Genomic DNA, 14,245 nt, shown 5'->3' on the forward strand with positions numbered 1-14,245 from the left:
TTGTTGACAAAAGGGACAGAATATAGTTTGTGGTTTTAATAAAGTGATTTAGAAGTTTGAAATTTTGGGTAATCAAAATTTATGAGGTTACTAATCTACTCCTACTATTTAACTGAGTTAATTACAAAAATAGGCAAATAGTGATTTTCTTGGCATTTGTGCCATTTCATCCGATAATAGTAATAGTTAAAAAGAGTAGTGAATTCTAGGGTTTGAAAACAAATTATATAGGAATTAGTTATGGTGGGATAAACTATGTTGAGATTAGTTATGTGGTATTATTTTTTAGTGATTGTTTAGTTTGTGGTACTAAAAATAATATATAATGAATTGTTTGTAAAAATATATTGTTTGTTTACTAAAATATACTTCACAATATTTAGTTTAATTATTTTCCTTCATATTAAATCATACAAAAGAAATTAAAAAGCCTATATTTTTTTAACTTTATTAGTTTCTCTTTGCTAAAAATATATGTTAACAGATTTATGTTGATATTTTTAAATGTGTATGAAATTCTAATATTTCATGTTAAATTACTTATTTTGTTCTAAATTTCATAAAATATTAATAATTTTATTTTTTGTCAAAAAAATTCATCATCAAAAAATCTGAAAAAAGAATTACTCTCATATTTCATTATTTAGTATCTTTAATATTTAAAGAGTCAAATTATATTTTTTTAAAAAATAAATTTTCAAATACTTTTAGTTAAATATAAAAATATTTTTTATTTAATAATTAAGCTTGTATGTGCTCCTTCCACTGCCCATGGTATGCCGGCGAAGTAGTCTCAGGTTTTTGCAATATTATTTTTCTTTTTCCGTTTTTTTCTTGACTATTAGATCCTGAAAAGGGTTTTCGTTAACATATGAACTAATGGTTTAACCTCTACTTTATATACGTGAAAAAAAATAATTTTAACCCTAACCCTCGGCAAAGTGCAGCTCCACCCTGCCTGAAACTATGTTTACTTTTGAATGTATTTGGTATAACAAATCAGCTAAATAGTGTGTGCGCTAGTTTAAAGTTGAGCTACATGACATGGATTCTACTACTACTATTATTGTTATCTTTGAATTTGTTATGGTTTTTTTTATTTTATATTTTCATTGTCAATGGCGGAGTCACTACTCTCACTAACAGTGTTCAATATATGAAAAGTTGATACGCAAACATACCAAAGGGGGGGTTAAACATTCTCTCTCTCTATACATATGAAAAGTAATTTTAACTATGTATAAACAGTGTAATTTTAGTGGCTCCCACCTGGAGTCGTGAGTGGTGGAGAGTAGAGGGTGGGAGGTGCGCCTTTTTGGATTGTTGTTCCACATGCGGAGTGTTTGTCCATGAAAATTGTGAGTATTTGAAAAAATGTAGTTTTTTTCAAAGTGAAAAATAATATTTGAAAATTGGAGTTGTGTTTGGCCATGAATACAAATTGGTCTTGTTTTGGATTTTGTGAATAATTTGGAGCGAAAAAAGTGAGAATAGCTTTTTGATGCTATTCAAATTCCTGAAAGGAATTCCAGATTTTCCGGAATTTTATGGCCAAGCGTGGTTTCCGGATTTCAACTCCGGGAGAAAGCACAACATTTTCATGGCCAAGTGTCCCCACAGTTTTATATTGTATTGTATTGTAATGCACTGTTAAAACAATGTTTAGATAGATTGTCTTGTTTGTTGTCCTTCAGTAACATTCTTCTTGATTGGTTTGACTGTATATACTAGCAATACTCTACTTTTGCAACAAGGTTCGCGCTTCTGTTGGTTAATAGAAGATTAAAATAGCACAGGGAAGTTTATAATTAGTTGAACGACAGTTGGTTCCCTAATCACTATGAACAAAAGTAGCTCTTTAGTTCTCGCGGTTGTATCTCTGGAAGTAATTCATTTGCACTCTGGTGCTAATGTTTGTTCATTGCTTAAAAATAATTTGCTGCTTACTTACAATGCCAAAGGAACTTGATATCTATGTGTACCGCTAATGGTCATGTACTTAGTTCGCTAACTGCTATCTTCTTTTATTGCTCCATGAACAAATTAACTGTTTGCAGTTTTGCTTTAAAGAATTCATGTTTGTCTACATGGTTTTGGATATTGTAGACTGATGTCTTAAGTTTTGGAAGGCATTGTAGAGTTTTTAATGGCTTGTGTGTGGGTGATAGAGGGGCGTGATTTTCCTACAGAGTGAGAATTATGGATAAAACTCGGTGCGATAGTGAATGATACTTTTGCCAAACAGTGGTTGAATAATCATGATTTTCATCAAATATTGGTTATCATCGTACTATATTGAATTGTAGAATCGTAATTTTTTTGAGAAGGTAACATAAATTGGAGAATCATAATTTTGATTGATTTATATTGAATCGACAAGCATTGTTATAGAATTTCTTATTTTATTATTGAATTAAATTGGAATTGAGTTAAACCTAAGTATGGATGTAATATAGATTGAATTCAATCGAAACAAAATTGAGATGCGAAAGAGACTTGAAGGTGAGGGTCCTTGGCCTTTGAAATGACTTTTACTATTTATAGCCGTGGTAGAAACCTACATCTCAAGTTCATGCGCCCCTCCTCTCCTTAACCTCATCATTATTGGTAATCATTTTAGTGTTTGGTGAACCCGAGCTGCTTCCAAGTAAGGCAGTGTCACCTTCCCCTTCATAATTACCTTGGCATTTGGTTGATAGTTTTTAATTGTTGCATCAAGAGCAACTCCGTAATGTCTTTGGTCAATAGGGGAAGGTAAAGACCATTTGTCTACACGGTTAATCTCATTGGCGACATAGTCATGGTGGTTATCTTTAGAAATCAGTTTTTTGTCCCTCAGTTGATGCTCAGTTTCAACTTGATTTCTCATTGTTTCTTTCATTGTATGGTAAATCCACCTTAAATCGAGGGGTGCTCTCACTTCTTCAAATATCGAACTCACCTTTATCTACTACCCGAAGTTTATCATTCTTACTTCTTAGCCATGTCATCTCTCACATCCACCCAACCCTACAGCCCTACCTAGTCAACTCCTGTACCTTTTCTAGCTCTTGTTGCTGCTGCCATCAGCTGCAACCTTGTCTTGTCTCTTCTCCTCCTAGTTCATTTTGTTGGGCTGATGAGTCTTCCTTGTGTCTTTTCCATGGTGGAGAGCATTTTGTTTATTGACCTTCAAATGCAATCCTTTGCCTATTTATGCTTTCCAGTGTGATTTTAATGGACTTGTTAATATAGTTTTAAATTCGAAATAGAATTTAGACTTGAGCATGTCAAAAAAAATAGACAACTTGAAACTTTTGAAAAGAGAGGTCACTGAATGGGCCGATAAGGTCTTGCAAACTAGGTTCACCACATAGGTTTGTTGCAATTCCAATGAGAAAAATAGGTTTCATGACATTTCTAACTCCACATCAATCTTTTGTTTCAATCAGATTGTAGCGGCATTTGGGGATGGCGAACAGCAAGTATGAATACGTAAAATGTTTTGAGGTGGAAGATGAAGTAATGTACCCAAATATCATTGTTGTTCAAATTGATGGCCGCGACTTTGGCAGGTAATGTGATGTTTGTGGTTTGCCTTTGCCTTTATTTCTTGTGTTTTTATCTCTCTGCAATTGAAGCCTAACTTTGTAATTAAGATAAAGGCGTTGAACTCAAGAGATCTCCAATTAAAATTCTACTGAAGTATATGTCTGTGTTCAGGTTAAGTGCTGGTGCAGAAGTAGAGTGCTGATTCTTGTCAATCGGTGTTGGTAGATATTGTGAATATACTCGGTCGTTTGGTTCATGGGATAATGAAGTGTGGGATTAAAATTATTTTTTGTTTGGTTGAAGATATAAGTTTATCCCGAGATAAATTTATATCTTCAACTAAATAAAGTATAAATTTAATCCCTAACTTAATCCTGGGCTATCCACTTTTTGCCATCCAACTTGGTATTATTTTATTCCACCTCCCAGGCGGATTAACTAGTCCAAGGGTTATAATCCCAGAATATATTTCCGGGATAACTTAGTCTGCGAACCAAACAACCCCTACTGCTCGAGAAAAAAGTATTGAGTTATGAGTTTTTGGGGTATTTGATTTTCTAATTTGGATTCTATATGTTTAGTTTTTCGGAGAAGCATGGATTTGAGAAGTCGAATGATGAAAAATCCTTGAACTTGATGAATGCTTGTGCTATTAAGGTATTAGAGAGCTTCTCTGATATTATATTTGCATATGGATTTAGTGATGAGTACAGGTATGATGCGTTTCTTACTATTAGACAATGTGGTCATTTTCTTCCTTCCTTGAAAGGTTTGACAATGTGGTACAACGATTTATGCAGTTTCGTTTTGAAGAAGGAAACCACATTTTACCAGAGGCGAGCAAGGTTTGTAACCAATTTCATAGCTCAAGAATTTGTTATTAGTGTTTATTAAGAATTATTTTTGGCTCTTTAGGATGAGTAATTTGAATAATGCACCGTCTTGTTTGTGTTCATATTTTGCTGGTATAGTACAAAATCATTGCTCTTGCATTCGCTCTTGTTGAGTAGTAATAACACTATACTAGTTTACTTTGCTGGTCTTACGCTTCTTGAACATTCTTTGAATGATTGCATGATAACTTTGTATGTGATTGAACTAGAATCATCATTTCTATTAACTACTATATGTATATAGATATATATTTGCAAATTGGACATGACCTAGCAAAATAATTGTTGATATCTATATCTATATATACACACACATGTATATGTACACACTCACACATACACACATATATACATATTTATCTATATATACATATATATGTATATATCTGTACATATATACATACATATATTTTTCTTGGTCATGTCCAATTTGCCTTTGATTTTGGATCACCGTCTCAGCATGCTTTTCTTTTTTTTCCCCCTGAAAATACACCAACCTGCCATTTTAAAATTGGCTGAACATTGCTTGGCGTTGAGTAACTGTCTATTATATAACCAGTCTCTAACAGTGAAGGTAATTCAATTAAGCTTAGGGATTCTGTTGGATAATCCAACCTTGCTTTGACTTGAAAGTATCATGAGGCATTTAAAGATGAATTTCAGAATCTGCTGGCCCTTCATTACTGATATTTCTCTTATCTTTATTGATTTCCTTCGTTCTGGTTTGTCAATGCCTCTTGGATAATTTATCAACTGTTTTGCTAACCGCCATTTCTACACCGGTCTGTGATATCTTTTGATTCCCCTTTAGCGTGTTTTAACAGATCTTTTTGATGTGTCCCCTTCTTTAGCATGTTTTAACTGCTCTATTTGATGTGTACGCATCTCATCTTCAGAGGCTAGATATTTCTTTTCTTTTTTCTTTTTGCTTTCATTTTTGAGATTTTGTTAATGGGAAGGAAAGTCAGCTCCAAATCGCTAACCCGTAAATAGATTTGTATGTATAGCCACTTCAGTCGTGTTCGTCCTTTCGAAAGAGCACAGACTAGCCGCAGAGCTTGGATCTGGTTTCCAATGAGAGATTCATGGATCACAGACAACATCTCCCATGTCTGCACTTGCGGAAATGCATAGTAAATTGTATTAGGGATATAGGGATTGGTCACAAACTTTCCTTATGAATTCACTAGGACGATCTTAAGGCGTGGTCATCTTGGCTGTCCACACATTTGTTTTCTCACTGAGATGACCACCAGAAATATGTTTTTGTTTTTGAGAGACTTATGTGGAGGTTAGTGAAATGGATTATAAGATAAAAATGTCCCTCTTGTTTTAGTCAAGAAGACAAAGAAAAGAGAGAGATGTAAAAATAATCCTAGTTTTTCTTCATTTAAGATGAAGCTTCTCATGATTTTTTTAGCTGACCAGAAATTTCAACGTGCAGCAAAATACTATCCATTATTGTGTCTTTCTTCTCGTCTACATATGTAACCAAATGTAAAGAGTTTTCTCAAAAGGAGTTAAGTGTGCCTCCATCATTCCATTCACGTGTTATCAACTGTGCATCAATGGAGGTCCTTCAGGCATATCTTCTATCGAGACAAACAGAATGTGAGTTCTCGTATTGAATATTTCCAATTAATGATTACTGGCGAAGTTGAGTGTTCTGATAAAATCTGATGCTAAAGGATATTGGTTCTTCTTACAGGTCATATAAGCAATCAATACAATACTTGTTTGTGGAAGCTGGTGTTTCTGGAAAGTCAGAAAAGGAGGCCAAAGAGATTCTTAAGGTGCTGTAATTAACTTTAGTTTGAGTGTAAAAATTTGAATTGTTCCCTCAATAATATGACTTGCTTATTTTACGATTTTTTCTTCAATGTTCTTCAATTTTAAATTTTAGCTTACATTACATAAATATTATGTTAAAATCATATAAAGAAGAAAAATAGAACGAACTAAAAAAGTATCAGCTTGGACTGGCCTCTTAACTGGCCTGCTAGCAGATCACATAGTGGTTACTGGTGAGGAATCATGAGTTGGTGTGGGGCCCACCACTCTTCAAAATTAACTGGCTCGGACAGGCCCTTAAGAAAGGGTCAATCTGTGAACCAGACCAGTCCTGGTCCAGACTGGGACTTGCCGGGTATAGGAACAGGTGGTTATTATATGCTAGTATCTACAGAAAGTAAGCAATTATCTGAATATAGTGACTTCATATGCATAAAGCACAATGCTTATTAGAGAAGGTCTTAGAAGAAAATGCTATTATGTGAAGAAAAAAAAATACTCCCTCCATTCCTTTTTATTTGCTCCATTTGAGTTGTGCTTATGTTCCTAAATACTTGCTCCTTTAATCTTTCAAGAATAGTTTGAACAAAATCTTCCTATTATGCCCTTGTTTAATAAATGTAATCATTATTTATTTGGAAAGAGGTTTAAAATTTATTAAGGGTCTATTGGTAAAATTACTTTTAGTTTTATAGGAGTAAGAAACTTATTAAGGGGTGTATAGAACGAACAAAAAGGAATTGAGGGAATATTAAAGATTCCAGCAATGGTTTCAGGAGTGATAGCTCTGCACACATATCTGCGATATCATATTAGTTACACGTCTACAGTTTGTTTCCTTGAAAATATGTGTTGAACTCCTGCACTGCACATGTTGAGAAGTGTTTTTTAGATCATTAAGCTCATTTTTCCAAATTTTACTCTTCGGTATGTATATGTCATTTAGATGAACGACATAGCTTGAAGCTAACTAATGATAAACTTTGGGACAAATTTTGGATTGGACTAAGTATTCTTAGTTTTAGATCAAGATCACAAGATATACGAGCCTTTTTCTCTATCTGTACTTTTCTTTGGTGGATAACCGTGGTGTCTGAACCAGCTTGCCCGCTCCTCAATTAATTCCATGGGATACTTGCCACCTCCCACTAGCAAAAGGTACCACTTAACTTTGTCCACCAAAGCTAGGAAAGATGAGAAGAAATCAACTAGTATTTTTGTCTCTGTTGGGGTTTGGAACTGAGACCTCATGGTTCTCAACCCACTTCATTGACCACTAGGTCACACCCTTGGATGCTCTATTTGTACTTTAGAATGTACAAAAGCATTTTCCAATCTTTGAATCTTTCTCCACTTACGTTGGAATTCGAGTCTGCCTTATCTAGTATTCTTTCAACAGTCAATTCTCATCCACAGATATGTGGTGTGCTCTTTATAATATTGCAATAGATGAATATGGCCTCCAGAGTTGTTTTGATCTTCTTTCACCTTAGGTTCTCTTAGTCTGTCGCTTTGTATCGCAACTTCTACCCTCATACTTTTTCATCTTGCTTGGTTTGGGACTTAGGTCCAAAGATGAAATTCTTAATGATGGTTGTATTCACTAATTTTTCACAATAATAGTTTGGGGCCATAGCAGGATAACAACATTTTATATGTTTCGGATCTACTTATTTTTGAAGGACATTTATATGGTCATTTTCAAATTATGGTTGGACTCAAAGAACCCTAGACTTGAGGCTTGATAGTTGTGACAAAAGCTGGGAGCACAAAAGCAGGAACAAAATGATTTACTATTTCATCAGTTTGGTATCCACAAGGACCTTCCACAGATTTTTCGTCAAGGGTCTTGTGCCATCAAGATAAAGGTAGCTACCTTCATATCCCTTCTCCTAGAAGAGTATATATCTGTATATGCATGTGGTGCATGTGCCACTATCCCTTTTTTTTTTTCATTTGGATGTCAATGGCATTTGAATATGAAAGACGCTGTTTGTTTTGGAAACAATTGATGTGTGTGGTTGGTGTTTTGGAAGATTGGTTTAGGAAAATAATGAAGAATGGCTTAAGACTTTTTAAGTATAAAAAAATTGAGGCAGAAGAAATGGTTTAAAATGGTTTTGATGGCTTTCCGAACAAGAGAGGGAAAGAGAGCCGACAGTTCTGTTTTTCGTCTGTCTTTGTTAACAAACTTATAACTTTAGAGAAACGATTTCTTTTGTAGAATTAAGTAGGTTCTTTGACTTGAAATTAAACTGTTGGTACCCCACAGTTAAATGGTACGCCTAAAAAAGGGAAGAGGAGTAGTAATTGAACTCCACAGTCTTAGCCTTGGTGAGGTCATCTTATTGTTGTTCTTTTTTCATGGAGCAGCTATGTGTAACTCTTATATAAAAATGGCATGGGCATTAAAGGACTCTTTCTGCGACGAGTAGACATATTCCTTTTATGTTCAGCTTTTCTCAATCACATAAAAACTGTCACATAAAAACTGACACAAACTCTGTGCTCAACCCATGAACCCACTCAGCCCCACCCCCACCCCCACACCCACCCCCACCCCTATAGGATAGGAAGGGAAAAGGAGAAGGTATATGCGATGCAGTTTGCTCAACACTATTTGTGGGTACTTCATGTCATGCATCTTCATGTCCAATTTGTCCAGTTATATTATCCATCTTAACACAGGTGGACGATATTGTGAAATACCGTGAAAATGGCACTTCTGTTAAAAGACCGAGGAAGAAAGCAATCATAGTTCACTCAGAAAATGTAGCAACAAAAAGGTTCTGGAATAACCACTCATGCCTTACTGAGGAACTTGGCTCGCTCACTGAAGGGATTAACAAGATTAAACCCGAGTATTTGAGGTCTTTCCAATTTGAAAGCAGCCTGATGTTATCTACTTGGATTGTAGTCCGGGTAGACGGTTGTCATTTCCACAGGTAATTTGTGCCTTTATTTCTACCAATTGATCTTCTCTTCACTCTTTTTCATGACCTTTTGGTTGACTAACCAAGATGTGTTGATAGCATTCTTTGTTGGTTTGCAATTGTCCTTGTATTTTTCCTTTTTCCCTTTTCCTGTTGATACCTTTTCTCCTGTCTGTGATGTTCTTTAGACTGAATTGTTGTATTTGCTTCAAATCCCACATTTCATGTCAAAATGATTGTGGGCGTATTCTTGCTTCTTAGTCTCGTTAAGTACGAAATTTTGTAGGTAATGTGCATTTTCTGGATGATATAATCCATGTCTCAAAGGGAGCTGGGTTTTTATTTGCCCTTTTTTTTTAATCAAGTCTGTCGATTTCTATCTCTGGATTAAAGAAGAAACTCCAATCATTTCCAAAGTTGATTTTCTATTATGTCCTGGAAATAACAGTGAAGTTGTTCAAAACATTCTGGGCTGCAAAAAATGTCAGACACAAGATCATGGCTGTAATATATACCATACACGATTGAGTGTGTGTGTGTACATATGTAATCTATGTATATATAATATATAATTCACAAGTATAAAGTCATGTCAAATATTGAGCATGTTGCTGGTTTCATGATCTCAACGGGATCCACTGTAGGTTTTGTGAAGATAATGGCTTTCAGAAGCACAATGATGAGCAGGCACTGAAACTCATGAACTCTTGTGCGGTTTCTTTGCTGGAGATGTTTAAGGATATTATTTTTGCGTATGGAGTGAGCGATGAATACAGGTTGTAGTTTGTTTAACTTCTTTTATTATCTTCTAACATACCTTTTCCTATTATCTTTTATCTTAAGAGATTAAATTTTTCTTTCAGCTTTGTTTTGAAGAAAGATTCTCTATTGTATCAGAGGTGGTCAAGGTAACTCTTTCATCACCTTTCTTGTGTTCTTTGCTAAGTGTAGTGTTTAGCTACAAGAACAACATACCCAGTATTATTCCCACATAGGCTGGGCAGGGTAAGTGTACGCAGTCCATATCACTACCTCAGAGGTGAGATAGAGAGGCTGTTTCCAATAGACCCCAACTCAAAACAAAAATAGTTCATATAGAAATGGTAAAGGAACAAGAAACAATAGATATTTAATGTAACATAGCAAATAAAAACATAAACAAAACAACCACCAAGTAAGACTGCAAATGAACAATTCGAAATAACAGACCTCACCAACACCCTAAAACAAAACTATCACTGTATACTAGAACCACTACCAAGGATGCGCATCATCCTCCTAACCTGCTACCCTGATCCGCTTCCTCCACATTGTCCTATCTAGGGTCATGTCCTCGGTAAGTTGAAGTTGTTCCATGTCATGTCTAATCACCTCTCTCCAATACTTTTTTCGGTCGTATGCTACCTCTCCTAAATCCATCTCTAGCCAGCTTCTCACACCTCCTCACTGGAGCCTCTGAGCACCTCCTCATCACATGGCCGAACCATCTCAACCTTGCTTCCGGCATCTTGACTTCCACCGGAGCCACTTCCACCTTCTCTCGAATGATCTCATTCCTAATCTTGTTTCTAGAATCGGTGGTGCATATAGATTATTTTGATGCCACTCAGCTGCAGTTGCCAACCTTTAAGAACATAGTGCAATTATCTGTGAACAACATGCAAAAAGTTCCTGAAAATTCATTTCTCGTGCACAGTGCAAGTTTTGTCAGAATGTGCCCTATAAAATGCTTGCTTGTCTGAATGGTGGAATTTCCCCTCGAATATTTATTCATTTTTAGTAAATCTCTTACATTCAACAATTTCTAAAGTTTTTTCATTAAATTGGTTGGAGTTCCAGGGTAGAGTCTATTTGGCAACTGAACGAGGGCCGTCCTCAACTAGTTTACCTTATGTTTTAATATCGACTTCTTTTATCGATTATATTTAATGTCATTATATTGACTTGCTTTTCTGATCATCATTTCAGCAAAATTGTGTCTGCCATTGTATCTCTCTTCTCTTCCATGTATGTGATGAAGTGGAAAGAGTTTTTTCCTGAGGAGTTTAAAAAACCACCTTATTTTGATGTCCGATCTGTTTGCTGTCCATCATCTGAGATTCTTCGAGATTACTTATTTTGGAGACAAGTTGATTGTGAGTACTTCCTATTTATTTGTTATTTTACAGAATTTCAAGCAAATTAATCAAGCTATATGAAGAAATTTGAGTTTTTTTGACCAATTCTTCTTCATGCCGAGCTAAAGAATGAATTGTATCATTTTAACAATCTAATTTTAATACCTTGACTTTTAGGTCACATAAACAATCAATACAACACTTGTTTCTGGCTGCTTGTTAAGTCTGTAAAGAGCAAAACTGAAGCACAAAGCTCTCTGAAGGTGTGGTATCTAATTCCTTAATTGATGCAGAAGGTCTCTTGTTTAGATAAAGTAGAATTATCTATTATAATGTGTAATTCTATGGATTTTTTTGCTCCGTAAATCTTCTGGATAATCTCGTTTACGTCAGTGTTTATTTAAAAGGTAAATGGTTTCAGCATCCAATACAAGCTGCACTTGCTTTACTTTTGATCTATCTAGCATGGAAGTAGTTTTTAAGCTTTCCTTTTTTCAAGCATGCGCACTATTGATGCTGAAGAAACAATCTTCTAAATTTGTGTCATAAATTGTTCAAAATGACACATCCTTGTTCCCTTTTTTGTGGCTTGATGACTTCAAAATTTTAATCCTGATTGTCTATTGAAAAAGACCATTTGTTGCCTATGATATGTTCCTTCTTCTACGATAATCAACAAAATAAGTTGTATAACATATTTAACCACTCTGAACTGCTTCGTCCATTATTATCTACTGTTTGCAATGAGTGCCTTGCCAGTCAAGTAGTCTCATGTTCAAAAGATGAAAGTCTTGAAATTGAGGATGCTAAGGTGCATATTTTTTGCTTATCAGGAGAGCTAAATTAGGAATAAATATATCCGGGACAAGGTGGGAGTGGTTTACTGGTCTCCATGGTGGACAAGATGAGGGAAGCGATGCTGAGATGGTTTAGGCATGTAAAAGGAGATGTACGGATGCTCTAGTGAGGAGGTGCTAGAAGTTGGCTATGGGTTTGAGGAGAGGTAGAGGGAGGTAGGCCGAAGGAGTATTGGGAAGAGATGATTAGACAGGACATGGCACATCTTCAGCTTACCAAGGACTTGACCTAAGATAGGAGGATATGGAGGTCGTGGATTGTGTAGAAGGTTAGTAGATAGTGGAGCATTGTTTCACTTTCGTGTGTTAGACTTGGTTGTAGTCTGGAGCGCTGTATCTGCTTCTCCTTTCATACCATTAGTACTCTCTTAGTTTTTTATTCTTCGATTAATGTCACTACCTGTTGTTTCTTGTGATTTGATTATCCTATTATTTTGCTGTTCTTACTGTTACTTCTGTACCTTTGTATTTTCTCTTTCCAAACTGCCATGAAATGCTTGCGTTGAGCCAAGGGTGTATTGGAAACAACCTCTGTACCCTCAAGGTAGGGGTGAGGTCTGCATACACACTACTCTTCCCGGACCCCACATGTGGGAATACACTGTTATGTTGTTGGTGTTGTTGCCATCTGCACGATGAAGAAAACAGTCTTGCAGCCTATAGTGTTGAAGTATTGGTATACTTGTTGGCATCACACATTTTTGTGTTTTAAGGGTGTGATTTTCACTCATAGTTCTGATAGCCACAAAGCTGACTGGAAATACATTTAGCTATTCTTCCTTCAAGCTTCTTCTTGATTGTGTAATATCCTTATTTGAGCCTAGCACATGGCGAACACAGCAAGCACTTAGTTTTAAGCACTATTCCAGCTACATATCTCTTGGAGGATATAGATAGTTATAGCAATTGAGACTTTCACAAAGATGTGGAAAAATTGACTAAGCTAGTGAAATAACGTGTCTCAGTACTTAGGCTTCTTGGTGAAAGATAAGCTACTAATTTCTTTTATATGTTGAGATTATGTTAAACGTATAGGCCAACATACTATGTGAAACGGCACTGAAGCCTCAATCACTAACGGTAACAGTTCTCATCTACGTGATTGTGACACATAACAGCATAACTGAATAATCTTGTATAATTTGATTCTGTAGAAATCCCACTAGGCACCTTAATTTATACTGTTAACATTGATTTGACCTTGATAAAGTAGATCCGTTAGAGTATATCTGCATCCTGTTTTGATCAAACACAAGCAGGTTTACACCATACTTCAATGACCACGTTAAACCTTTTGTTCTGCAGGGTACTCAAACTCAAGAAAAAAATGAATTGCTTGCCAAGTTTGGCATTGATTACAGTGCATTACCAATTATGTTTCGGATGGGGTCTTCTTTTTTCTGGGACAGAGTAAATCTCTCTCCCTCTCTCTCGCCCCCCCCCCCCCCCCCCCCCCCCCTCTCTCTCAATCAAATGCTGTTTTTGCTTGAAATATCTGTTGTGCATCACTTGTAAGCAACATAAATATTACCTTATAAAGTGTTTTGTTTCTTGTCATTAATGTAATAATTAACCCCATTACGAGCATGTTTTCGTTTACATCCGACAGATGTTCCAGTCTCAAATTTGCAGCAAGTGCCATTGCTTTTGACTTCTAGTACAGATCAGACTGATTAAATGAATGTTCACTTCTTACCTTTTGCTTTTGAATCCAGGATGAACCAACAGGTAATGACAGAGTAGTTGTTGAACACTGTAACATAATTGAGACGAGCTTTTGGAAAGAACATCCAAGAATACTTCTCGAGGAGGAACCATTGCTAATGATTTTACGGCCCCATGGCAATAAAATGCTTCGATTGTCTTGAAGTTGAGGAGCTGCTAAGTTATTAACCATATCCAGTTTTCATCAGATTAGGAAAATCGTTCCTAAATGTGTCAAATATGCAGATTAGCCCTTTGCTTTTGATTTTTTTAACTCCTTTTCTTCGAAAGATTTATCTAACAACACTCTCCTGTATATTGCAGTTCATTCACAACATTAAGTAAACAAGCTTTGTGTGTTCTATCACATTCATTGTTTAGCTCAATAATGTATTGATGTGTTCTTGAGACCTGTATTT

The 14,245-nt window shown here is 35.6% G+C and overlaps 1 pseudogene; it reads left to right on the forward strand.

Annotated features, from left to right (window-relative positions):
- Positions 1-1,390: 1,390 nt before the first annotated feature.
- On the forward strand, positions 1,391-14,212 carry LOC107850758 (annotated as a pseudogene).
- The last annotated feature ends 33 nt before the right edge of the window (positions 14,213-14,245 follow it).

The sequence above is a fragment of the Capsicum annuum genome, chromosome 12 (assembly GCF_002878395.1).
Source record: "Capsicum annuum cultivar UCD-10X-F1 chromosome 12, UCD10Xv1.1, whole genome shotgun sequence".
NCBI classification, from domain to species: Eukaryota; Viridiplantae; Streptophyta; class Magnoliopsida; order Solanales; family Solanaceae; genus Capsicum; species Capsicum annuum.